The sequence below is a fragment of the Cyanistes caeruleus genome, chromosome 3 (genome assembly GCF_971803275.1).
Source record: "Cyanistes caeruleus chromosome 3, bCyaCae1.hap1.1, whole genome shotgun sequence".
NCBI lineage: Eukaryota > Metazoa > Chordata > Aves > Passeriformes > Paridae > Cyanistes > Cyanistes caeruleus.
The window spans coordinates 58942382-58967008 of NC_141703.1; the positions used below are offsets into that span (position 1 = coordinate 58942382).

The window sequence follows — 24627 nt, forward strand, 5'->3', positions numbered from 1 at the left end:
TGGAGAACATTCACACAAGACATAATTAAGAGTTAGCTTTTTGGGCTTTTAAGCTCCCAATTGTAATGCGCTCTGAAATGCAATATATTCATTCAGGTTATTCTAAGAATGCATATGCTTCATGATGTTCAGCATAATTACAATAATAAATACATTAACTTGCAGCTATGCAGAATAAGACAGAAACTAATATTCCCATGCCATTTGAACATTTTTCTTTTTACAGAAATAAATGTTGCCTAAATTCATGTTCTAAAGTATTTGCATGGGGTAGGATTAAGAAGGGAGACTATTAGTCTGGGGAATTTCAAACTATTGAACTTGGCTATTAAGAGAATATAAATTATCTTCTGATTTGTTGTTAGACTAACAATTCCTGCCATGGGGTTTCAAACAGTGACAAAGCACAACTTAAAGACCAACAAGATTAAAATAAAAAAGCAAAAATATTTTTCTTAAGAGTGCTATGGAAAAGGAATAGGGTCTGCAAAGGTCCCTCCAGGGAAGGCAGTGTCTGGACAGGCCAGTATTTCTCATTTCGTAATGTCTGGGGAAGTGTACACTGAAGCCTAAGTAAGTCACTCTCATATGAGCACACACCTGCTCCTGGGAGACACAGAAATTCACTGCTAATGAAATGAACTTGACACAGAATTTATGAGTGTTGCATGAAAACACCTACAGGATCAGCGCATTCTGGAAACTTTCAGAGCTCCCACAAACCAGGTGTAGAGAAATTCAAGCCTCTCTTCTTCCTCATTTCATCATTCATGTTCCTATGTCTTTTGCAGAACTAAGTAAGGCATCAGAGGTGGCTGCTGCCCATGTCCCTGTGCTATCCAGCTACCACTAGGCTCTGTGAGCCAGCCTGACTGCCCTGGAAGGAAGCAAGGCAGCAGGCAGGGCTGGGGGGGGAACGAAATCACCTGGGGAAAATGCAAAATCACTCCATCACCTTGTGCTGAATTGTGTGCTCAACTTGGTCTCATTCTGCAAAAGAAAGCAGCACAATTTCACTGCAGCTAGTGGCTCACAAACCTGGAGACCTCCTTCTTCCTCCCCTTGGCTCTGCAGAGCGAATAATACAGATATTTCAGTATGCACTTGCCCCCTCTCTCAGGCATTGTCTGAATGGGGCTGTTGCACAAGCACACTCATGCTTCCCAAAAGAGAAACCCTTACAGTGTCATACACAGAAGGGGAACTGAGGAGACGTATTTCTCCTACAGCAACTTTTCCTATTTTAACCCATAAGGATAAGGTTGTTCCTACCTTTCCTTCAGTCTAAGAACCTCTAACGCTTCCATAAGAAAGGACGGAGACTACTCTAAATTTTCCATATAATGAATGGGAGCAAAGGCAGGTTTCAACTCCTGAAGGTGAAAGGTCTTTCCTTAGGTCACATCTGACTTCACTAAATTATCAAGAGTTGATGCAGGCCCAATGCAGAGAACCAGAAAATGGTTTGAATTAGAAAGGACCTTTGAAGATCATCGAAGTCCAATCCCACTGCCGGAAGCAGGGACATCTGTCACTAGATCACATTGCTCACAGCGCCATCCAACCTAAGCTTGAACACTTCCACGGATAGGGCATCCACAACTTCTCTGAACAAGCTGTGCCAGTGCCTCTCCACCCTCATTGTCAAAAATGTCTTTCTTACATCCAATCTGAATCAATGTTCTTTCAGTCAAAAACCACTGTCCCTTTTCCTAGCACTACAGGACTCGGTAAAACATCTCTATCCGTCTTGTAAGTCCCATCTATACACTGAAAGGCTGCAATAAGATCTCTCTGGAGTCTTCTCTTTTCTGGGCTGAATAATTCTCTTAGATTTTCTTCACAGGACAGCTGTTCCAGCCTTCTGACAATTTTCGTTTAGTTCTCTGGGAAAACAAACATTCCAGCTTTTCTTGCAGCACCACAGCCTCATCACGCAAGAAGCTCCTCGGCAGACATCATCTCTGTTATGAAAACCCACAAATTATCATAGGAACCAGAGGCAGAATTGTTTTTTATGCATCACTTCCAATCTACCCTTTCCTCTCCCAGTACAACATTCAACCCAGAGTCAGGAGGAAAAAAAAGAAAAAAAGAAAAAAGAATAAAAAAATAACAACCCACCTTACACCACAAAACAAACAAAACCCAAACAAACAAAAAAGCAAAACAAAAAAAATCCAATGAAACAAACAAAAAACTATATGGTAAAAACCCCCACAATAAAGAACTTAAAAAAATAAAAAAGCACCAAAAAAAAGCAAAAGAAGAAAACACAAGGGAAAGCTGAGTGATAGATGGAAAATTAACTAGTACAATAAACAAGGTAATGAAGAGACAGACTGTTTTACATAGTTTCTAATCCATTCTTTAATTTATCCTCCACTCTCATTTTTTAATTTCTGTTGTCTAACATTTCACCTGCTTCTGTGAAGTCTCAGTGGTTTACTGTGACCATAGATACAATGAAATAGTATCAGAATTGGGGGTGGGTAAAATCCCACACATCTATGCATTTTTTCAAGATGCCATACACTTCAAGCAGTTTTGTGCAGGTTTTACTATGCGTTCCCCTCAGGGGTTGTGCCCTGTTTGTATCTTTCCTTTCTCAAACATGACAGTACTGAGAACAACAGTGCTCAAAAACTGAAAGTGAGAAAGGCCAGCAGAATCATCCCATCGCTGTGAAAAGCATCCAGAGCAGCTATGGTAGAAATGTGAGAGCTGGTGCCTTTCACAGAGGCAAAATGCCGAGCTTTGCCTTTGTGGTGCTGGCTCCTGGCCCTGCAGAAACCCAGGGGACCAGGAGCTCAGAGCGGTGCCTGCCTCTGTGAGAGCAGCTCTTCTCTGTATGCAAAATCTCTCATGTGGGCTGCGATGCAGAGCGCCCCACAGCCCAACACAAGACAGCAGGAAAAAACCTAAACCAACTGCAACAAAAAAACCCCAAACCCCTTACCCATCCAATCTCACTGTCCCTACAACCTTTCTACTCTTCCCTACCCTGAGGAATGCGTCCCTCAGGTGAGACCCTCTATTTTAAAGAGCATATAGTACAGAAACATTTTATCACATGGCAAAGACATACCTACTCAACGCTGGCTAGTCAACAAACATACAGTTTAAGAGAAAAAAACAATATTCTGGGAGCTATGCTGTCACATAAGGAAGAAAAGGTCACCACATGAGACAAAAAGACTGAAATGTATGCACAGTTTCAGTTCTAAAATAAGTTTCATGTGCAGAGTACTCGGTTCTCTAAAATATGATGCTGGGGTAGACACTACGAGAGTTCTAGTTTCAATAAATTAATTATGTTGCAATAACATAAATATCTTCAGAAATCATGCAACCTACATTAAAAATTTACATCATTTACAATAGAAGGTTTTAAGTGCTTTTTCTGTGCACTTCTAAAAAGCTGCTTAACTGAAAGCCAGAGCTGTCTCAAAACCACAAGTGTATTAAGATGAAAAAATTAATAATTAAAAAGAAAAAAAAGCCCACTCGAAAGTCAGATTTTACAATAAAAGCTGGTCAGGTAACACAGCAATTACCTGCCCAGAAAGATATTAGTGAAATTGGACAACTTGAGGCCCAACCTGCCTGTTTCTCAGACGCATTTACAAACTCCCACACTAGCTGTGGAAAACAAAACACCAGACCTCAGCTCTCACTGTGCTAAGACAACTCTCATGGTTACTCTCATACAATTCACGCTTCACAAGTTCAAGTCCTGCTTTCTGTTGAACTGAATAAACCCTGATCTTTACTCTGAGGTGTCTAAAGAAGGGTCTGGGAGGCACAGCAAGGCCCCTGGCGCGTGGGCGCGGAGCATGCCGCAGCCAAGAGAGCAGGTTACACAATGGCTGCCTGGGGCAGGCGGCGTTGTTGCCATCTCTGGCGCATCTGCGCCCCTGCTCGTGGTTTAACCGACAGGAAGCGCGGCCCAAGATACCCGGGCGCAGCCGCCAGCGCTTCCTGCAAGCACTGCCACCCCTGTCCCCCCGAGCCCAACGTGGCCACCCGTGAGGAGCACAGACTCTGTGACACCTTCTGAAGATACAGGGGGAAAAAATGGAGTAAATTAGGCCCCCATGCAGAAAGCCAGCCAGATGGATGGATGAAGAAGCAAACAGGTCAAGCGTATTGAAATGTGGCCCCAGAAGGCCACCAAAGCAGTGTACAAAACAGTGGTGGCAAGTTCTCCCCAGGACAACAGGCAGGACAGCTGTGGAGGTTTTTGAGTCTGGTCTTCCTCAACCAGGCTTATACACCACCAAGAAACCAAGTAACTTTACTTAACAGATGAAATCTTCTAAGATTATTTCTGAAATCTTCAGATGTGAACCAAAATCAGTGGCAAAAAAACCCATTGCCAGATACAGTACCAGCCTTTTCTATGACCACCCTGTCCTAGAAATGGGGACAAGTTAACGATCTACAAGGCTTTTCTAACTCTAATACGTACAGTAACACACCTATTAGCCTACTGCAAAATTGAAACCCTGAAGAAGCATTTGGTACCCACATGGTAAGCACAAAAACCAACTGCTAGACAAAGCAGAACTTCAGTGAAAAGCAGAAACTCCAGCACAGCTAGAATTTCTATAGAAACTTTATTTTCAGGTAGGATGGGAAATTAAGATGGCCTCATATCCTTCCCCCATCAATGGCCAACTGGTGGTATAAAACGGAGGAAAACCAATTTTGTGTTGTTATCTCCAGGGCTACCAATTAAAGCAATACATGTCAGTCATGTAATTAATTGGGGAAATATATCAACCAGTAGATATTTAGTTGATTTAACGCTATCACATACTGCTGTAGTCTAGGAGAATTTTCTGCATAAACTTAAAAGCAGTACACATCCTCACTGGATTTCAAGGAGTATCTGACACATTTTACACTTCATGGAACCAAGGTGCTCCATCCTATCATGGTCTCCATCCCTATCCCAAAGCGGTTCAAGATAGAAACACCTTCATTTGGTGACTGCCACTCTTAGTAGAACTGCCACCTCAAAGTCAGAGGTTTGCAATTCCCTGAAAAAGAACAGGGTCCAAATTCTCCTAATTTCCAACTCAGAAATATTAGGTTACTCTGACAGAGCATATTTTGTCCCTGGCTTCCATGTTCCCACATGAGCTCTGTGACCACGTGAGTTATTCCACAGAACCACAGTTGTCCCCTGCCTCAGAAGACAAGACTACATCACTCCGTGTCACCGAATGCTTGATCTCTTCATGCCTTGGAAATCAGAATGAAAGCCCTAAACTAGGACCCATCAGACACTAAGAAAACATTTGCTTCGGCAGCACTTCTGACATCCACTTAAAACACGTGTCCCACCCTTGACAAGTACTCAAGTAATCCCAAGCAGCCAACAAATTAAAAAAATAAAATACAAAAAGTAATGGTTGCTCAAAAGCCTTTCTGAACAAAAAAAGCCTTTCAGCATGAACTGAACCTTACTAAATTTGCTGGACTGGCAAAAGGAGAACTGAAAAAAAAAAAGAAAAAAAAAAAAGAAGTCTTTTCCATCTCAGATTCCAACAATACTATGTAGCCAACAGCATTTTGCAGACTTGCTTCTTAGTTCTTAAGTCACATTGGTCATATCTTGCAACATGTACTGGCAGGATTCAATGTTTTCCTAAGAAAACTGGGGTGGCAGATTCTGACACTGGTCCAGAAATTATTTGCTCTCAAGCTGGATATTCTTTTTAACCCTGAAAGTTCATCTGTGTCCTGCTACAGAACAACAGATTTTATCACAGCAAACATTTCAAAATTCTCATATTTATTTTCATGGTGTATTACTATGGTACTAGCTCTAAGCATAACAACACAAAAAGTAATATTTACATGCAAATTCTTATCTATTACATGAATTATAGATTACTGACTTAGACATTTAATGTAAGACGCATAGGGCTAATATAAGAGGGGGAGGACAAAAATCAGGATGACTTAATTCTTAAAAGATTGCAAATTTGTTCCTTGAGACGGTTGCTGCACGGCATCAGCAAGGTAGCCACATGCTCCTGCATTTGTTCTTCTGACTCAGTTACAGCTAACACAGGAGGAGTGGTCTCCACAGAACAGCTTTTCCAGCACAACAGCTATGAGTCAACCTGCCTCACGGCTCTGCACTTAACAGCCCAACTGCCTCGCTCCGGTGTGTTTTTGGGGAAGGTGGGGGGACCACACCACACCAAAGCACTGTGAAAAGAGAGGAGCAAAAGTGAAACTGAGCTGACCGACAACCACTGACCGGGCTCCCCAAACAGACTGCCTTCATGGATTTCTACTGGTTTTAACCAGCTTCAGCAAAGGGGAACATGGTTTTTAATTCTACCATATCCCTTTAATAAACACCCCAAAGAAGACATTTTCCAGATAACTGAGGAATTTTTTACAGTGTTGACTTACCAAGCAGAGCACAATAACCAGCTATTCTGTTTGCACTACAAGGCAGTACAGTGCAATGAGTTAATAATTTATCATGGCATTGCTCTTGGCAACTGACCATAATCAACTTCTAAAATTCTTCCTCATTCTTACATTTTCAGTCTCAGCACGAATATGGCACCCTTAGAACTCCGGCCCTACCAGAACACTTCTTAGCTGAGGTAAGAGGTTTAATCTTCTCGAACACCTGCTTTCCTTCTGGATTGTTTCAGGCTCAGAGCAAAGGTCATCATTTCGTTACAATAACCTAATTTAGCAAACAGGAATAACTAAAATATTTTTAAACAAAGCAAGAAGTTAACATTCTTTCAAAACTGCAGCAATGCAGTTCTCATCCCTGCATTTCCTTCCCCTTCTCCTCACTTTACTTCTCCGAAGTAAAAAGAACAAAAAGCCCAAGCTTCTGCCTTCAACGAAAGCTTTTATTTCCACATGAACCCAAACTAACAACAGACAACTTTTCCTCCCATTTTACATTATTAAGTCTCATGCCTTTACATAACTTTGGGCAATACTTAATTTATTAGTTAACACATTCCTCTTCTCAATCAGGAGCATCCAGCTGTGGTGTTCAGATAATTAACTGGAAAACAAGTTTTAATGTGATGTGTAGAAGAAAGTTGGTCAATCATTCTAAGAACTGCTTTTCTGAAACACTGGCCATGAAAAATGGTCCTTTTCCAAGGACTACTGTGCTACTTCATCCTTCCTTCTATTGCTCAACCCCAGCTCTTACAAACTCCACAGTTCCACCACTCTGAAATCAGTCCCTAACCTGGTTCAGTCAACCAGCCCAGCAACTTCTGTGGCATCGACATCTGACTTGCCAACTTGGCCCATCTTGGCTGAACCAGATAAGGAAAAGGTTGCTCTCGCAAACAGCTTGGACTGCAGATAGGAGGGGAAGGCAATAAAGCACTAAGAAACAATCCATGCTGTCAGCAAGAAAAAATGAGGATAGGAGTCCTCAAGCAGCTGGATGAGTGCTACTGCCAAGGAAACATCCAGGAATGACCATGCCCACCACTGACAGATTCACTAAAGGCACATTTTAAATTAAATTAGACTAGTGCAGGCTCACATGCTCACAAAAACATAGGTCTAGTGTTTAAACTGCAACTTTACCTCAAGTAATACAGTTTTCCTGTTGAGTCTTACCTAAGGGCAAGCTAAGGGCCTGGGCAGATGCTAAATGAGCTGTTTAAGGATTTACAACCCATCACCTCCCGGACAGTTCACTATCCAACCTGCATAGCACAAACCTCCCGCCTGTGCTCTAGGGCACATCCATGCAAACCGCTGCTGCCTGGGTTTAATGGGATGTGCCACCAAATCAGCAGGGAAGTTACATACGCTGCCTTCACTTAGGAGTGAAAAAGCAGCTGGTGTGAGGCTGAAGCACTGTGCTCCAAAGCTCTGTAAGCACACGGTGTGAGAAAATACCAGAGCCAGCATCAAGGCACTAGCATTATTCTCCCATCTAGTTAATAAATACCAGGCTTGTTCATGACAGTGTAACAGGTTCTCCAAAGGCAGCCTCTGTCAGAAAGAAACTGCTTTCTCCACACAGTAGAAGTTTCACCCCACCTAGAGATCCTCATTTAAGGCAGAAAAAATGAACCCACCAAACTTCTCACTGATTTTTTTCCCTTTCCTTTATTTACTGCCATGTTACATCTGTGCAGCATGCATTCATCAGTAGTCCTGGGTTTCCTCTCTCAAGGCAATATGATTTTACCCAGCTAGCTATTTGCAAGCAATAACTGCTACCGTCTCTCCCCTCAAATGCACAGATTTCACGTCATCATATATCAATAAATGTCATCACAGCTTTTCTGTTTATCAAGTCTAAAAGCACAAATTAACATAACACTTCCAAAGCCCACCTAAACATATGGCACCCATAAGAGAGGCTTTAAACATTACAAACACCAGAATCTAGATGCAAAAGATACCCTTCTAGCTACATTGCTTCAAAAGTATTCACCCTTTTCTGCAAATACCCCTGTTATAATTTAAAAAAAAAAAACAAAAACCAAAAAACATTTGCAAGTCCAAGCTCTTTTCTTGTAGTTTGGCAAAAGTTTTTCAATATTTCTTACTGTTGAGAATTATTTCTAGTCCAGTACCACTGAAACAAGATTTAATACGTGTCATTTAAAGGACCATTCTAAAAGACAATTAGGTCTTTATAAAAACAAATGGTAGAATGTTGCATTACATCAAGCATTCAAAATCAGATACATGTATTTCAGAAGTACCCAAACAGGAAAATATTCTCCTAAAAGTAACTTTCTTGCTGCTTTTTCCTCTGGAAATCCCTTCATAGTCCATATTTAAATGGTCTAAATCAATGGTTTCTGTGCAAGAATCATAGAATAGTTCCTGTCAGAAGGGACCTTTAAAGGTCATCTAGTCCGCCTCCCTACTGCGAGCAGGGACATCCTCAACTAGATCAGGTTGCTCAGATTACAGCCCTTCAGACAAATTAAAACTGTGTTCACTTAGTTGCTTCAAAAGTAACTTATTTCATTGTTGCTTTGAACTGATCCTAAAAGAAATACACTTTTTGCACTGAAAAGGAGCAGCACTTTTGAAAATGCTGCAAGCCGTCCTCTGCAAACTTTAGACAGTTTTTCAACACAGAAAGTTTCATTTTCATTCATATGACTAAACTATCTTTTTTCTGTAAAGAAGAAAGATCCCCAGATAGACACTTCCTCTCTATAGTTCCTTTTCTCTCCTTGAAATAAGCATTAGTTGGTCTTTAAAAAAAAACAAACTCGAAACAACTGGATGGCCTCTCAATAGCTCAGCACCAAGAGTACCTGGAGCCCTTTGCTGGGCACATGTAGCTCTCAACAAGCTCGGTCAGAGGCACCATGAGACAGGGAAGCGAATTCTTGCAATGTGCGCTGTTTGCGACCCTTTGCCCTCCACAGCCTGTAAGCTTCACAATTATTTTCTCAATAGCTAATACTCTCATTTGCATGCTCAATTTACAGGCATCGGGACAAAGCTTGAATAGCTACAGAGAGTAAATAGTTTAAAGAGGCTCTGGAGGCAGAGGAATGACAGCCCAAAACACAAGACTCGTGAAGAGGATGCAATGGACAATGTAACCAGCACCTCCAAGGACAATACCAGGCAAGTTCTGTCATCAGCAGACAATGTGCAAGCCCTGGTGCCTTCAAGACACAGTTTTTATGAAAGCTCTTCCTACGAGGGTCATCTTCTGGTTGGAAAGCCAGCCTCCACTAAAAACAAACCATGTCATCACATCCTTGGGAAACTATTCTTGTAAGCTCCAAAATTATGTAGGGCAGCACATGTAGCAGACACAAATAGGGGGAAACTGTCCTTGTCAATTTGCTCTTAACTTGAAATTGAGTCTGGTTGGAAGGGCAAGTTAAACATTAATTTTCTGACAGTGGTCAGCACTGGGTATCACAAATTGTAACTGCAGTTTCACAATTATATTTTGCTGCTTCTTTCTCTAGCTGCAACTTAAAATTGAATAAACACCAAGATAGCTAAAAACTGGAGAACAGCAGAAATTACTTGATACAAAGCTCAGCAGACCAAGGTAGTTTTCTGCTAACCTGTTAGCTTTATTCACTCCACCAAAGGATCTCACAAAAAACACAAGAAACTCTAGAGGAACATACAGCATGACAAAACAGTATATGCAGCCAAAATAAGTAAAAATGTTTCTTTCTCTCAAGAGCAGATAAAAATTCGAATCACCCAAGCTCACTCCTGTCTTCCAACACAGAAACTCAAGACTTGTGTGGTATGACATTTAAACTGAACCCACTACAGAAGTCAAACCACTACCACGCTAGGAGGTGAAAGAAATGCGGAAGGAGCTCACAAGTGCAGCGGTGAAACCGTTAGTACACTAACGGCAGCATTCAAGAAGTGCAGCACATTCCCCTCAAAACAAAAAATGGATTTGGTATATTCACACAGAAATGTTGACGATGAGTTAAATATAGTGTGTTCTAGGAATAGACTAAAATATCTAATTATAGATGAAAAGGGTGACATTCAATCCATCCCAAATCAACTCTTTCCCACAGTTTCCAACCTATGTACTTAGCATTCCTATTCCCAGCAAATTATCCTAACCAATAGTATCTTTTCCCCAATTTTAGAGACAAATAATTTTTACACACAAATTTAGGAATTGGGGATTCTTTCCAGGCTAACCAAACTACTATCAGTTTCACATTGAAGCCTGCTTGAACCTTGAACAAACTCCACATGACACAAGAGGAGTGAGCTCTTTAAGGACAAACACATGACCTGAGCTCTAGCCTCTGATTCAACACTGAAGATGGCTGACAGGTAAAGCCTAAAGCAGACCAAGGTAAGAATGCATACACTTTGGTCCCTATCCAATGGGATCCTCTCAGTACAACCATGGAATCAGTGGGAAGCTTTGCCAAAGGACAGGCTCATATTGAAGAATAAATCATTTTTACGTCTACATAGATTAGCCAGGTCAGGTCAGGAAAGTGAAAACATCCAGAGCCTTTCACACGGCTGCTGCAGACTTTTGATAAGCAAAAGACTTAAAATTCCAGCATCTAAAGTCTCTGTCAACTACTTTATCTGTGGAGAAACACTTAGGTAAGATTTAAGAAAGCAAGATTTAAGAATACAAATAATCTCTAAAACACGTCAGTGGCATTAAAATTATAAGCACCATAAATCACTGGCATATGGTAGCAAAGTTTCAGAGCTTATGGTGCAGATTGTAACCAAGGCTGGAGAGGTGAACTCCACCTTCTGCCACTCCTGTGCTGAATCACTGTGGTGGGGAAAGTCCTTGCTCCTTCTCACACACCCAACAAAACTTCAGGGAGTTACCAAAACTGTCAGTGGAAACAACAAAATCTGCAAGCAAAAGCTGAGAATTTTTTGCAACACCTGCAAGAAGAGAAAGCTGTTTTGGAGATCAAAGCTTCTCTTCTGATACAGAGGGAAATCCTCCTTTTTTCTTTCTTTTCTATCAGCTCACTGAGTATAGTCCTGTCACAGTTCCCCCCCCGTGAATACAGCTGCGCTGAAATACACCTCATGTATTTGGCTTTTTCATACATCAAGTGTCCAAAAAAGTTAAGACACACAACTGAAGTACAAGTTTGCAGCAACCCTGAAACATCAGGCTATACCAGGCCAACAACATTCTTCAGATCTGGATGTCTACCTCTTTTCTTCTCATTTGAGGACCAAGACCATGGACTTGACAATTCTAATATTCAACAAATGAGAAAAGAACACATTAGAAAACCAGCACTTCTGAAAAAGCAGGGATCTGGCAATAATGTTCAATCTAACTGGCATCTAATGACACCACTCCCATGGCTCTCTCAACAATCACAAACTCAATTCAAACTGAAAGACCTCTGCCTTGAGGGTGTGGGGGGTTGAGGGGCGGAAAAGTAGGAATTTTTTTTTTTATTTATTTTTTTTTTTTGAGACAAACATGAGCTTCAGCTATATAAAAAATAACACCATTTCTCTGTACCTTCTAATCCACTTCTCTGCTTCTAGATCTGTCCAAGCGGTCAACTCTAAGTCTTGGGAGGACTTTCAAATCACTTTTTCCTAGCTCCACCACTGTACCATAGACGTGTCTGTGGCCCTGGCAAAGTTCTTGTACGGCAGCAAGAGACTGAACATGGCAGCTTTTGCCTTCAAAGAGGAACTGCTCCTCTGTGAAGCCCTGATCAAGAGAAAGCAGCAGCAGCCACTTACCCTTTAGAACACAGAAAGCCTTCTGCCCAAGATAAGCAGCTGCAGCTTTGGAGATGACTTAGAAAGAAAAACTTAAAACCTCAAGTTTTTAGGGCTGGATGTCTCAACAGGGTCTGGTGCAAAAGAAAGAAAAGGAGAAAAGAGATAAGGAAAGGGAGGGTCATGTTATACCAGTTGCAAGCAGAGAGCCCTAGGATCTGAAAATAAAAGTCATGATGATAAAAAGAAAGATACAAATATATTTAATAATTTTTCAGGAAAAAACCTCTATTATTATCTCAAAATATTTTTTTTCAAGTGGTTCCTCTGTAATTTAATCTGTGATTTTTCAACATGTAACAATGCACCAAATAAATCTTCTGAACACTTGTAAAACTTGTTGCTTTTAGAAAGAAAAAAAAAGCAAAACGTTAAATGAAAGATAGTGAAAACACTATTGTACTGTAAGATGCCGAAGGAAGATATGGCTGAACACTGGGAAGGCTGAAAGCAAGAGACAGCCTCACCCAAAACATGACCATTTACTTAATGGTTGCCTCCCTCTCTCCCTCCTCTGCAACTGATCACACTACTAAGCAAGACTTCATTATACTTCTCAGACACAGGCTCTAGAGTAAATGAACCTGGAAAGTATTCCCCTGTGCACAACAGCTCAAGTGCCCTGTCATTTAATTTTCAGTAAGAAGATATCGAATTTGATTTCTCAAGTGACAGACTGAAGTATAGGGTCCAAAGTTATACACTCAGACAAAACTTCTAAAGAAGAACATTTCCGTTCAATGAAAGTGGAAACATTGATTCTTTTTCAAAATACTTTGCTAAAGTTCAGAAGTACATAATTGGGAGAATCAAGGTGGCTTTCAACCACTCAAAGTTTATGAAGCAATTTGACGCACCACAATTACCTCCAAGATTTTCTTCTCCCATTACAACTACCATTAAGCCCATTTTCTAATCGGTCTGCCACGTATGGTGGTGGTCTACACCATCACCATAACTTCCATTTTTTAATAATTTTCAGGAAAAGGTGAGTACCTGCCCGCATAACAACTTCTATTTAGAAACGACACCGCGGTGGCTGCCGTTAATGGCTCTGTTCCGGCAGAAAGGGAACTTCAATTTAAGGGCGCAGAGAGTGAGCTGTCTTCGAAATGATATTTTAAATCTGCCATTTTAAAGTCTCCACGGACCACACCGGGCTATCAGCAGCGGAGCGAAGGTGCTCAAAGCCGCAGCGCTGGTAGCCAACACTTTGCCCGAAACGCTCTAGACCGAGCTCTGCTCCGTGCTAGCCGAGTCCAGGCACACGCAGCTTCAGAATAAATAAAATACGTGTATTTTACAGTCCGCTGAGCGGCGGCTGGAGGGCTCAGACCGGCAGCCTGCCTGGCACCGCCGCACGCTTAAAAGGAGACAAAAGTATAAAACGCAGCAGAATTACAAGCCAGCTGTCACACTCGTGCAGCGCGCTGCTCAGAGAAGCACAGCCGCGGTGCCCTTTGCCCGCAGCAACAGGCTCAGCTTCAGGCAGCTCACGGCGTTGCTGCCCCGAGACGTCCCTTTACTCACGGCCCAACTTATATTTCGCTTTTCCCTGGCGCTGCGCTTTTCCAGAAGTTCCCTCTTCCCCGCAGTTTCTCCCGACGGCTGCGGAGCGCAGCCCCGGGCGCGGCCGCACGTCGAGGCAGCGGCAGCCGCCGCCCGCAGCCCGGGGCGCCGCGCTGCCCCTGCCCGCCCGCCCGCCCCTCGCTCCCCGGGCAGCACGTACCGCCCGGCCGCGGGGCCCGCGGCGCCGCCCCGGCCTCCCCGCAGCGTCGTGCAGCTAAAATGGCTCCTGTCGAGAGGGGGAAGTGGTGCCCGGGCCCCGGACGGTGACTCACGGCGGGGCCGGGCGGCTCGGCTCGGAACGACACGACACGCCCCGGGGCGGCGGCCGGCGCTCCGCCGGGCCCGGCCCGCAGGTGGCGGCGGGGTGGGACGGGCCGGCGGCGGCCTCGTGACCCGCCCGGGCTCCGCTCGGCCCGGCCCGGCCCGGCTCCCGCGTGTGCGGAGCGCGCCCGACCCGCCCCGCGCCGCCCTGCTCCCGCCCGGCTCCCCGCCGCTGCCTCCGATCCTTACGAAACATCCCCCCGCTCCCCACCATGAGTAATAATTCACAGACTCAATTAGGTCGGAAAATACCTCTGAGATCATCGTGTCTGACCCACGACCAAACAACCCCCTGTCAACTACACCATGGCATCAAGTGCCACCTCCAGGGACGATAACTCTGCCACCTCCTTAGGTAGCCCATTCCAATGGCTAACCACCCCTTCTGCGATAAAATTCTTCCTAATGTCCAACCTAAACCTCCCCTGGCACGGTTTAAAACTGTGTTCTGTCATCCTAAATTAAATGAACAAACATATTTCTGCAGAACATCTCATCTTTTCAAGTAATATCATCTTGCTCACACCAAACCGATTAGCCCCTGAAAAACAGTGAAACTTTGGAGGGACAAAATGCTTGGGGAAATTTAGTTAAAGTGCAGCATCCAGTGGAGCACGGACAGACAGCCAATACCAGAGCCAGTAAATTTCTGATACGCTCTTCATGTTCTTTAAACAAACCCTTGTGCCTAGTAATTACACCCTAAAAGCCGCCTAGCCCACAGCAGTGCAGGTGCTTGGGATGGGCTCTACAATCACACAGGCCACTCTGAATGGCCTGAAAGAAGTGTAATCTTAAAAATGTGGTGCAGAGGGTGAGGACAGAGTTACTTCTACCTTGTTTGTGTAGGAAGAGTATGCTCATGCTCTGTTTGTAGGCTGGCACATGCACTGGTTTTTCACAAATTCCCAGAGAAAGGCAGAGTCCAAAGCAGTGCACTGGCCATAAGGGAAGGAGTGACACAGAGACCCAAGCTGAACAGCCAACTGAGAGGGTGTAGCGGCAGGGCAAGGAGCTGGGAACCAAGGAAGCAGCAGGAGCAACCTTGCAGTGAGCAGGGAAGATGAGAGTAAGAAAAACCTGAAGCTACTTCTAGCAAACACATTGAGATAAATTCCAATACATTTCAGGACAGCTGTCATTAACGCTGCCAGTAATAATTAAACAGTAGTCCCATAATTTCACACTGCATAAAGCCCATAGTTTTATGGACATTAATATCTCCAACTACTAGTTATGTTTAATTACCAAGAAGAAAATTTTGGGGTTACTTCCAAGTAATTGAGTCCTTATGACACCTGCATGTCACTTAAAAGCAAAACTGGGTCCCAGCTTATTGTTTACAGGGCAGTTACCCATGTATGATTTTATTAGATGTCGTTTATCATCCTGTCTTTGCAGCCTGCTTTAGGGGAAGATCTGAAAAAAGAAGCAGCAGTACACTTTTTATGACTTACTGATTAAAAGTATTAATTAAGTCAGTACTAAAATATCTTCACTACAGCTCTTTATCAAAATATGACTTCATTAGTATTTCTCAGTTGAAAAAAGTCCATGAGGAGAAAACACTGTGTCATTATTTTAGTCACTATATATTTTCCACCTCTCAGAACAGATGCATATTTCCTTCTCTCCAACAACTTAAGTCTAATCCAATCTTACATCTAAAAGCATTTGTTTCTTGTGCTGCAAAACCCTTTGTAAATCATGGGGCATAGAGGGAAGAAATCTGACCCAGGTGCACAGTGGTTACAGGAACTGTAACACTGGCGCAGGGAGAGCACCATTTTAATAATTAAAGTCTAATAGTTATGTTTTAGGGAGGAAAGAAACAACACATTCTTATTCAGGCAATCAACTGAATTGAAAAATTATTTCGTAGTGATGTACTAGCACAAGCTATGCAAACATTGTGCCATTTCTAAGCTAAATTTGGAAGCAGTATTTTTTAAAAAAGCATATGTAAAATGTAAACATATTTAGCAAGAGAGAATGCAGGTGGATGTTCATCCCTGGAACTATATCAGGTTTCTCGCTAATTATAATTTTGGCTTAAAACAGTGACCGTGCCCATTGCTCGGATGAGTATTTCCACGAAACTTAGATCACTGTTTGCCCAAAAGACATAGCTAGACTCTGACCAACAGCACAGCTTAAGCCAATTTAAACAGCTTTAGCCCTCTACTCCATCCCAGCCTCATATTCCTCGCATGGAGCTGCTCCCCCCACTGTTTCCCAGAGCAAATATTTGTGCAGCCGCACAGCGTGGCAGAGGGTGGAGCCCACCAGCAGAAAAGTTAAGGCTGCACAAATAAATAAATAAATAAACAAATAATGCACAACACAGATTTCACGCTGCTGCTGGCCCCAGCTCCTAGAGAAACACATGCCAAATCATGTGCTCCAAGGGGAGCAGCACAGCCCAGCAGGCTTGGGGTGGCAGAGACCTGGATGTGGCTCACACTTCTGCTGGGCTCAAGTGAAAACCCATGCTGCTTCTCTTTTCACACCCTGCTTTGCTAATCACCTCCTCCTTCATAAGTGGCTTTGAAAGCTACAGGTCTGCAAGGGTGGGATGAGATGGGCTGTCAGAAAGTACAGGAGAAGAACAGCTCTCCTGAACAAGGGGCAGCCTGAAACTCTGAAGCCATGAGAGGACACACCAGAATGATGTGCTCTGGAGGTATCCTGCCCCACCTGAAAAACATATCACTTAGTCTTATAAAAACAAGCCAAAAGGAAGGTTTGTGACTGTGTTCAGCTTTCAGTTTTGGATGAGGGCTGAGGAGGAGCAAATACAGTTTTGATGAAGGAAAGGGAGCAGAAAATGAAGATCCAAAAGCTCCTAGCTTTTTATTTTTCTGCTATGTTATACACAAATTCACCACATGAGAAGCCCTAGCAAGCCCCCATTTATGTGACACCCTGTGGTACCACTCCTAAAGCAGCTCAAGATGCTCCACCTCCTTTCCACTCCTGCAAGAAGAGATCCCACCACCCTGCTCCCAGCTCAGGCTCATACGATCACCTCATACAGACTTGGGGCTTCATCACACTGCCTCAAGACTGGATAGCAATCTGATTTAAGAAGTTTCTGGTTTGTATTTGTGTTTGTAGGATCTCAGGCTTTGCAAAATAGTTCATCTCGGGTGTCTCTGGAAGGGAAGGAAATATTCCCACAATCCCATTCACAAGCACAGCCCTGAAGAACACCTGAGCAATGGATATGCCCAACATGACACTGTGTATGGAAGGACAACACTTGAACCAGCTTACCAGCTTTCACCCAAGCCTTAACACCCAAACTCCTGCACCTTCTTTTCTCCTTGTGTACAATACAAAGAAACACCAGTAGTGGTGCTATCACATTTTAATCCAATAAATATGATCTGCATCTATCACAGTGTTACTGTTCCAGTACTTTGGGTTTGCCGGCCAGCACCTCCCGTGGGGGTAGATACCACATACAACACAGACTGACACTGCTGTGGGTTTCTAATGCTGCCAGATGCATAATGACCTAAATATTTACACATGGAGAAATTGCATCAGGAGATTATAAGGTAACTTCCTCCTATGCCCAAAGGAAGTCTCTGCTAGGACTTCAGGCCCAGAAAAATTTCTACCATTGTGTTATTTAAAAACTTAATCACAAATTCAGGCAATACACTTCTGATATTTTTAAGACAACTGTTTGTCATCTACAAACTTGCATTTTGAAAGATTTCAGTAGAAAAGAATCTCAGAGAAGAAATATGGATGATACCTGGAGAGGAGCTATCAGTTCTTAATTTGCAATTTAAAGGTATGGTTCAGTGATATTATAGTGCACACTGAAAGTAGAGCACAATGAATTTGAGAAAATACAGTCTACTTTTACACTGTGCTCATCTTCTGAACTTTAGTTGAATTGTTGGAAAGGAAAGGTGGTAGTAAACAACATGCATATAAAAAGGCCACTAGACTTTTCAAAAATTGAGACGCAAGGTATCTGGCCATCTCTGTTTAGCTGGAATCCTTCAGATAGTAAGTCATCTTTCAAAATACAAGGGAGTGTTTCTCAAGTCCAGCATAACTCTCCAGAAATGATTCCTTGGTAGCAGAAAGGCTGGAGGTGTCTGAAATTAAATGGATTCACAATCAAGAACCAGGCAGCTTTAACCTTGACCATTTTGTCGACCAACTGCGCCTCCAGTGTTTCCTAGTGAAGGCAGATTCGGCACAGCCACTGCCTTTGCCAGCAGTACAGCAACATCCCACACAGCTACAAATCCCTGTCCTTGTACAGCCTTGCACAAACTCCTCTTGGATCACCTCTAAGTTATTCCTAGGTCACATCCCAGCAATGTCAAGCCTCTAGGAAAATCTACTTCTCCTCACTCTTTCAAGTTCCTTCCTTCCTCCTTTTGTTACAGGTTTGCCTCTATTGAGAAATAATGTTTCTCAATATTTCTGAGAATAGTTTAAAATCTGGGTATATTCTCCTTTCTACTGATAAGCTAGCTGTGGAGGAAAAAAATTGCAAAAATTGTTGTAGATACAGCTCTGACATGGGATAATCTCTGATTCACTCTCAGCCAGAAACTACAGGCTCCAACTTGTCCCTGGTGCTTCTTTACCAATCCAAACCACACTTTTCCCTTCCCATCCTCTCCGTACACTGGTTCTGATCCATGTGGTACCTGTTAAGCCCTCCAATGATCCTATTAAATGCCTTACTGTAGCAGAAAGCTGGCCGGGGCAGATGGGGAATGCTGGCTGCTCTTGAACTAGATCAGGCTGTGATAAGCACTGCCATCCAAGGACATCAGGCCTCCCTCTGTGGTAGTAATAACTACTACACTGGGCCAGCACTCAGGTACATTTTTCACCTTAAGATTCACATGATTGCACAACAGTCACAAAGAAAGAAAAAAAAAAAAGAAAAAAAAAATCAATATTATTTGGGAATGCTACAGGCAGAGGGAAGGGACAGAGGTACTGCTTAACCCATGACTTTATGACCTGATCTAGCTCTTGCTCTTTCCTCCCTCTGCACACTCCTTGCCCATTTGTTTCAGAAAGTGCACTGAAAGTTAACATCCTATAAATATCCCTGGCAGTAGGTGTGACAGAAGTCACACTTGTAAACCCACAGCTTGAAGGCAAGTCACGCAAAGAAATGAAAATAGAGATGGGACAAATTTATACCCCATGCTACTTCTCTCAGTGAGCTTTAAACCTCACAAAAATCATGAAACAAAAGGAATTAAACCATGATCTGAAAATATTTGCAAAATACAATGCAGTGTTACCAAGTTTTCCCAGGAGAAAAATAAGAAATTGTCACACGTCACCTAATGCTATTGGTAAGCACATTCAGACAGTTAAAGCTTTGGCATCCTAAAATCCAACTCACTTATAATTTGCTAATTTCCAGTTCTTCATTCAGAGTCACTAAACTGATCCAAAAAGGCCAACTTTCCTTACATCTTTGAATGCCATCTGCACAAACTGTTCCAGCACACACCCTACAAGAAACAAAGCAACTAACCAGAAGGAAATGGACAGAGGAATGCGTTTCATACCAACAAAGAGCTAAATCTATCTGGATTTACGTTTTTTTTTTTAATCTAGAAGAACTTACTGTTTGAAAACACACAACCTGTTTCTGAAACAAGGCAGAAAACAGTATAATTCTAATCAAGGCCCAAGTACAGCTTTGCATTGTAAAGGCAATGCCATTTTATATACAAAACACCTCACTACAACATCCTTGCAACAAACAAAGCCAAAATGAATTAATTTTTGTTACTGAATTACTGAATATCCCAACAGAACCAACAAGGGCATAGCAATATCATGTCTTTATTCCAAATTCTCCCACAGTATGCGTATCAGCCCTGAAAATTCCTTTAAAACATACTTTAATAAATACAAATCTGTACAATCCTGACTGCAGTAAGATTGTGCTGGATCCTTAACTTTACAAAGGAAATGATCACTTGTGGGTACAGCTGGTTTGAAAGACAAGTATTAGGTTGCCTATCTCTACAGATTTGCACTCAAAGCTTTTAAGCAAATATGAATTTCCCACTATTGTACAAGTAAGATACAAAGGTAAGGAGATACAAGACATGAAGTAAAATTCATAAATCTTACAAAATTCAAAAACATATGAATGAAAGAAAAGTCCAGACTTTCCAAGAATAAGAACTGATCTTTCCAGAAAGAGAGACAGTTTTGAATGAAAGAAAAGTCCAGACTTTCCAAGAATAAGAACTGATCTTTCCAGAAAGAGAGACAGTTTTGATTCTTGAAGTAGAACAGCACACCCAACATCATCTCACAAGCTTCAGATCCCCCACTATTATACTTCTTCATAGCTATGCTACATTAACAGGACGGTTGTATTTGCTCTGGAATCCTTGCAAGGATAGTTTTTGAAGAATACTAGCTTAATCTGGAAGCATTAGAGATGTTACTACACCAGTAGTGGTAAACTTGGCCTTTGCTCTTTTACTTTCTTACACACACAAACACAAAATCAAAAACTATTTGTAAACATGTTGTTCTCTAGTTTTTCTTTTTGATGTCAGAATGTTGTAATCCCTGATACAAGAAAGAAAAAAAAAAATCAGGGATGTGAATGAACAGAAATATATCCTAAGTGAAACTATGTTGCAAATACATCCAGAAGGAACATAAAACCAAGGACTGGGCAAATTTTATATAGTTCAACAGTGGTTTCTCAACTGGGACACTTTGTAGTTGGCTAAGAAATCCTCATTAAAAAGCTTTAACTGTATTTTTTCTTCTGCTCATTCTGTGAGTCACATTACATTTCTGGATGTTGCAACACAGTCATGAATAATAATCGCATACTGGGAAGAAGAAAAAAAACCAAAACAGTGTTCACAGTGGATTTTTTTAATGTCTGTATTTATCAGTCTAAAAATCAAGAGTGAAGCTGAGATTTTCAGAAGTTTCTATGCAAGGAATGCTATTAATCACAGACAAAGTATTTGGTACACCCAGACACTAGCACACAGACACATGCCAAAGTTACACAGCCGTGTCTGTATTGCTGTTATTGTTTGGCCTCTTTATAGGGTGGGAGCAGAGGGGGAGGGATCACCATGTTCCCCATCAAACCCTCTCCTGAGGGAGAACAGCTAGGCACCGCCCTTAGCTAGACAGTTCTGGACCCAAAGCTGCACTTCTGCAGCTGCCTCTTTTTTTTTTTTTTTTAATTGATTTTCTTTTAAAGACCAGAGAGTTAGGGTGCGGAGGCTGCGCAGTCCCAGAAAGCCATCCACACTACAGGAAATTACTGTTGATGTCTTAAAGAAGTACCAGGGAATTATTTATCCACATCTGTGTTTTAGACTATAACAAAAAAAGCATCTGACAGATGCACATGTCAGGGTGGTTGCTGCAAGTTTTTCTACAGCTCCAGTTAGATGAGAAAGTGTTTACTTCTATTCCAATTTCTTTTATTCTTTCAATCCCACCGCCTTATGCAGGCCACACTGGCTACCTCAAACACTTGTGCTGACTCCCTATATGGATGCAGACCAAATTCATGGAATTAAAGGAAATCCAGATAAACATCATTTTTAGAAAAATGTCGAGTTAGAGTTCCACAAATGTTTTAGACGCTTACAAGAATACAACAGGGTATTTCTGCACTGCTCAGGATGTGAACACAAAGGAAAGGAAAACATGTTTATTACTGCTCTTCCAGCTGCTCTAATTAATGGAGAAAGATAAAAGTGATAACTCGAAGAGACAGGAGATAGAAAATAAATTGTGAAAAAAGGTAAGCTCATGTGAATTAATCAATTTTCCATTGCAACTCGCTCAGGCAGAGACCTGGCTATTAAAGAACAGTTAGCTAGAAACACAACCTGGTTACTTGCTTGTTCAGGAAATAATATTTTTAGAAGCAGGCTTACCTATCCAAATACATGCTACATTAACCAATTGGTGAATACATAAATCATGGAGAAGAGAGAGGAAAAAAAATAAAGACTACAGGAAACAAAAAGGAGGGGTGCTGAGGAGCTCAGCTGAGAAACAGAACTGGCTGCTGAAAGACCAACATTTTTATCTCTCAGCTACATTTCAAGTCACAAAAAAACAGCTTCCATCTCTATGCTCATCTTCAGCCAGGCAAGCAGTCCTACCAGCAAATCCTGTAGGACTGAGATCCTGTGGATCAGTCCAAGAAATCGAACCATCACCGCTGCTATTGTCACTTCCCCATAAAAACAAGGTACAACAGTCAGACATATCCTAAACAGGCATGGAGGTTCAGTTCCAGAGAAAATTGCTGCTACTATGATGTGTTTTGCAAAAGCCTCCCAGGAATCATCTTTCTTGGTTCTGTGGTCTAGAGAGCCATGAAACCAAAATTGAGAACCAGAGACTAAGAGAACAAGAAGACATTATGGCAAGCACAGCTTCACACATGTGATTTTCCTCCTGCTTTCTGCTAACAGAGGTCATTCTGTTATTAATGGAAACAGCTCAATATTCTCCCCAAATAACCTGTCATAAAGACTTAGTATTCTCAATGCTACATTCAAAGTACTATATATAATTTATATTTATTATTTTAGTCTAACTTTGTCTCTTTAGCATTTTGATATATATGTTTAACCTTATAATCCATTTTATCCTGCATTTATTGAAGGTTCATCAGCTTTAAAGATACGTATGCTCTGAAAAACACCCCACTAGAATTGACTGATTTCAACTCCATCCACCATCAAGGAACAGGAGTGCTCACGTTCTAGCACAGTAGCCTAAATTCAGACTGTTTCATCTACTGTTCCTCTGTAACTAATTTTATTTCTTGAATTTTCCATTTAATGCTCCCCATTTTTAGCAAGACTCATTAGAAATGTTTTCCAGCTTTGCATAACAGACAAAAATATACCACTAGTGACTGAGATCATAGAAATCTTCCTGTGTAATTGAAGAGTAACATCAAACTAATTTAGTGTTAATATTCAGAATAACAATAATTAAAACAACCTTTTTTAAGACAGTAGTCCATGATCTCATTGAGGAAGGAGAAAGAGCAAAGTAAATTATATTTTTGTTTCTTTTTTCATTAATTGCTCTCATCCTCAGGCCTGTTGGTTTTATGATATGATCCCTTGCTGCTTTGCATAAGCTATCAGCAGCTTACTTCCTGCTACTCTGTTTCATGAGAAAACTAACTCCGTTACCCTAAACAAGCACTCTTTAATTCTTTTATTGCTAATTCTCACCTGCATGCAGCAGGTTGGTGCTTCCCCAGGAGATCCTAAATAGTCTGTCTCAGGGTTGTAGTTGCAGGTGATTGTAACAGTGTTAGGCACATTGCTTCTACTTAACTTTCTGAAAATACACTAATTTTCTTTAATATACTATAACACACTAAGTTTCCCCTTTCTACTCAAGTATATGACAGCATCCAGTGAATGTTTTCAAAGCTACCCAAGTATATTATTTGTGCACCATTCTGGAAAAAGTCAGATTTGGAGGTACAGGATTTATGAAACAAAATTATAATTGCAAACATGATCACAGTACTATGCAAAAGAACAACAATTATGCATTTTCTCCCTCAAATGACACCTGCACAAACACTTCTGCCCATTGAAACACCTATACCAAGACTACTGCTCGGTCTGATAATAACATATACAGAATGGAAACCTGTAACTGAATATACATGTTCCAACTCCAAAAAGAAGACAGGGAGAATTGATATGGTTATCCACCACATCGTAAACCAGAAATTCCAACAAACTACAAAACTGTCTAACTACAAAAGTGTCTAACTATATTTAATGTTGCTACATGTCTTGATGTCAATCTGAAACAGGGAAAGTGTGAATCCAGGAGACCTAGAGAACAAAGGAATGTTAGAAAAAGTAATATTCTTGACAGGTGTTGAGGCAAAGACATGAGATCTTAAACCTAGTCTGAATCTGAAAGTATGTGAAGAAGTACACAATATTCTGCAATAATTCTCCACAGTAAAGGCATTCTCTCTAAAAATACCTTTTATTTTTCCTTCAGGAAAACATTAAATTAGTTGTTTTCTCTGACTAATGTGTACAGATTTGGGAAAAGAAGAAAAACCCCCACCTACATGGTAAACACAATGGAGGGCTTCTACAGTAACAGTTTGACTTGACCTTTCAGCTGCTAGTCACACACAACGATAAAACAGAGACTACAAACCCCCATTTCCGATTCAGCTTTTATTTCATAGGGACAAAACACATCCACAAAAGTTAACATAATGGTTTTCTCACAGAAAACACATGCCCCAAAATGTACATCCAGAGGCAAAGCAAACTGCTACATCAGACTTTAGGTAATGCATTTGCAATAATTCACCTCAAATGAGTTACACAATGATGCAATCACCCCCTCCCAGAAGAGAACAATGACAATAATGATAGAAGTATATTGGTA

General features: G+C 41.6%; 1 protein-coding gene and 2 long non-coding RNA genes across 12 annotated transcripts in view; 2 read left to right on the plus strand and 1 right to left on the minus strand.

Moving 5' to 3' along the window:
* The window catches only part of ELF1 (E74 like ETS transcription factor 1), an 82587-nt gene that overhangs the window by 49463 nt on the left and 8497 nt on the right, over nt 1–24627 (minus strand). The window contains exon 1 of one of the 10 annotated variants that reach the window (XM_086881160.1): nt 14009–14234. The exons of 4 other annotated variants lie outside the window; for them this stretch is intronic. The gene's annotated coding sequence lies outside the window, so the exon portion shown is untranslated. Of the gene's footprint in view, nt 1–1272; nt 1966–12240; nt 13986–14008; nt 14235–24627 lie in introns of those variants that run through there. 5 more of the 10 variants (XM_086881166.1, XM_086881162.1, XM_086881164.1 and 2 more) reach the window with 5 other exon arrangements.
* LOC111934194 (uncharacterized) lies at nt 3945–9621 on the plus strand. The gene is made up of 3 exons (XR_002867103.2): nt 3945–4534; nt 6576–6635; nt 9480–9621. It is a non-coding gene; the product is annotated as an uncharacterized LOC111934194 (long non-coding RNA).
* On the plus strand, nt 10661–12615 carry LOC147654170 (uncharacterized). Its single transcript, XR_015284576.1, has 2 exons — nt 10661–10846; nt 12037–12615. It is a non-coding gene; the product is annotated as an uncharacterized LOC147654170 (long non-coding RNA).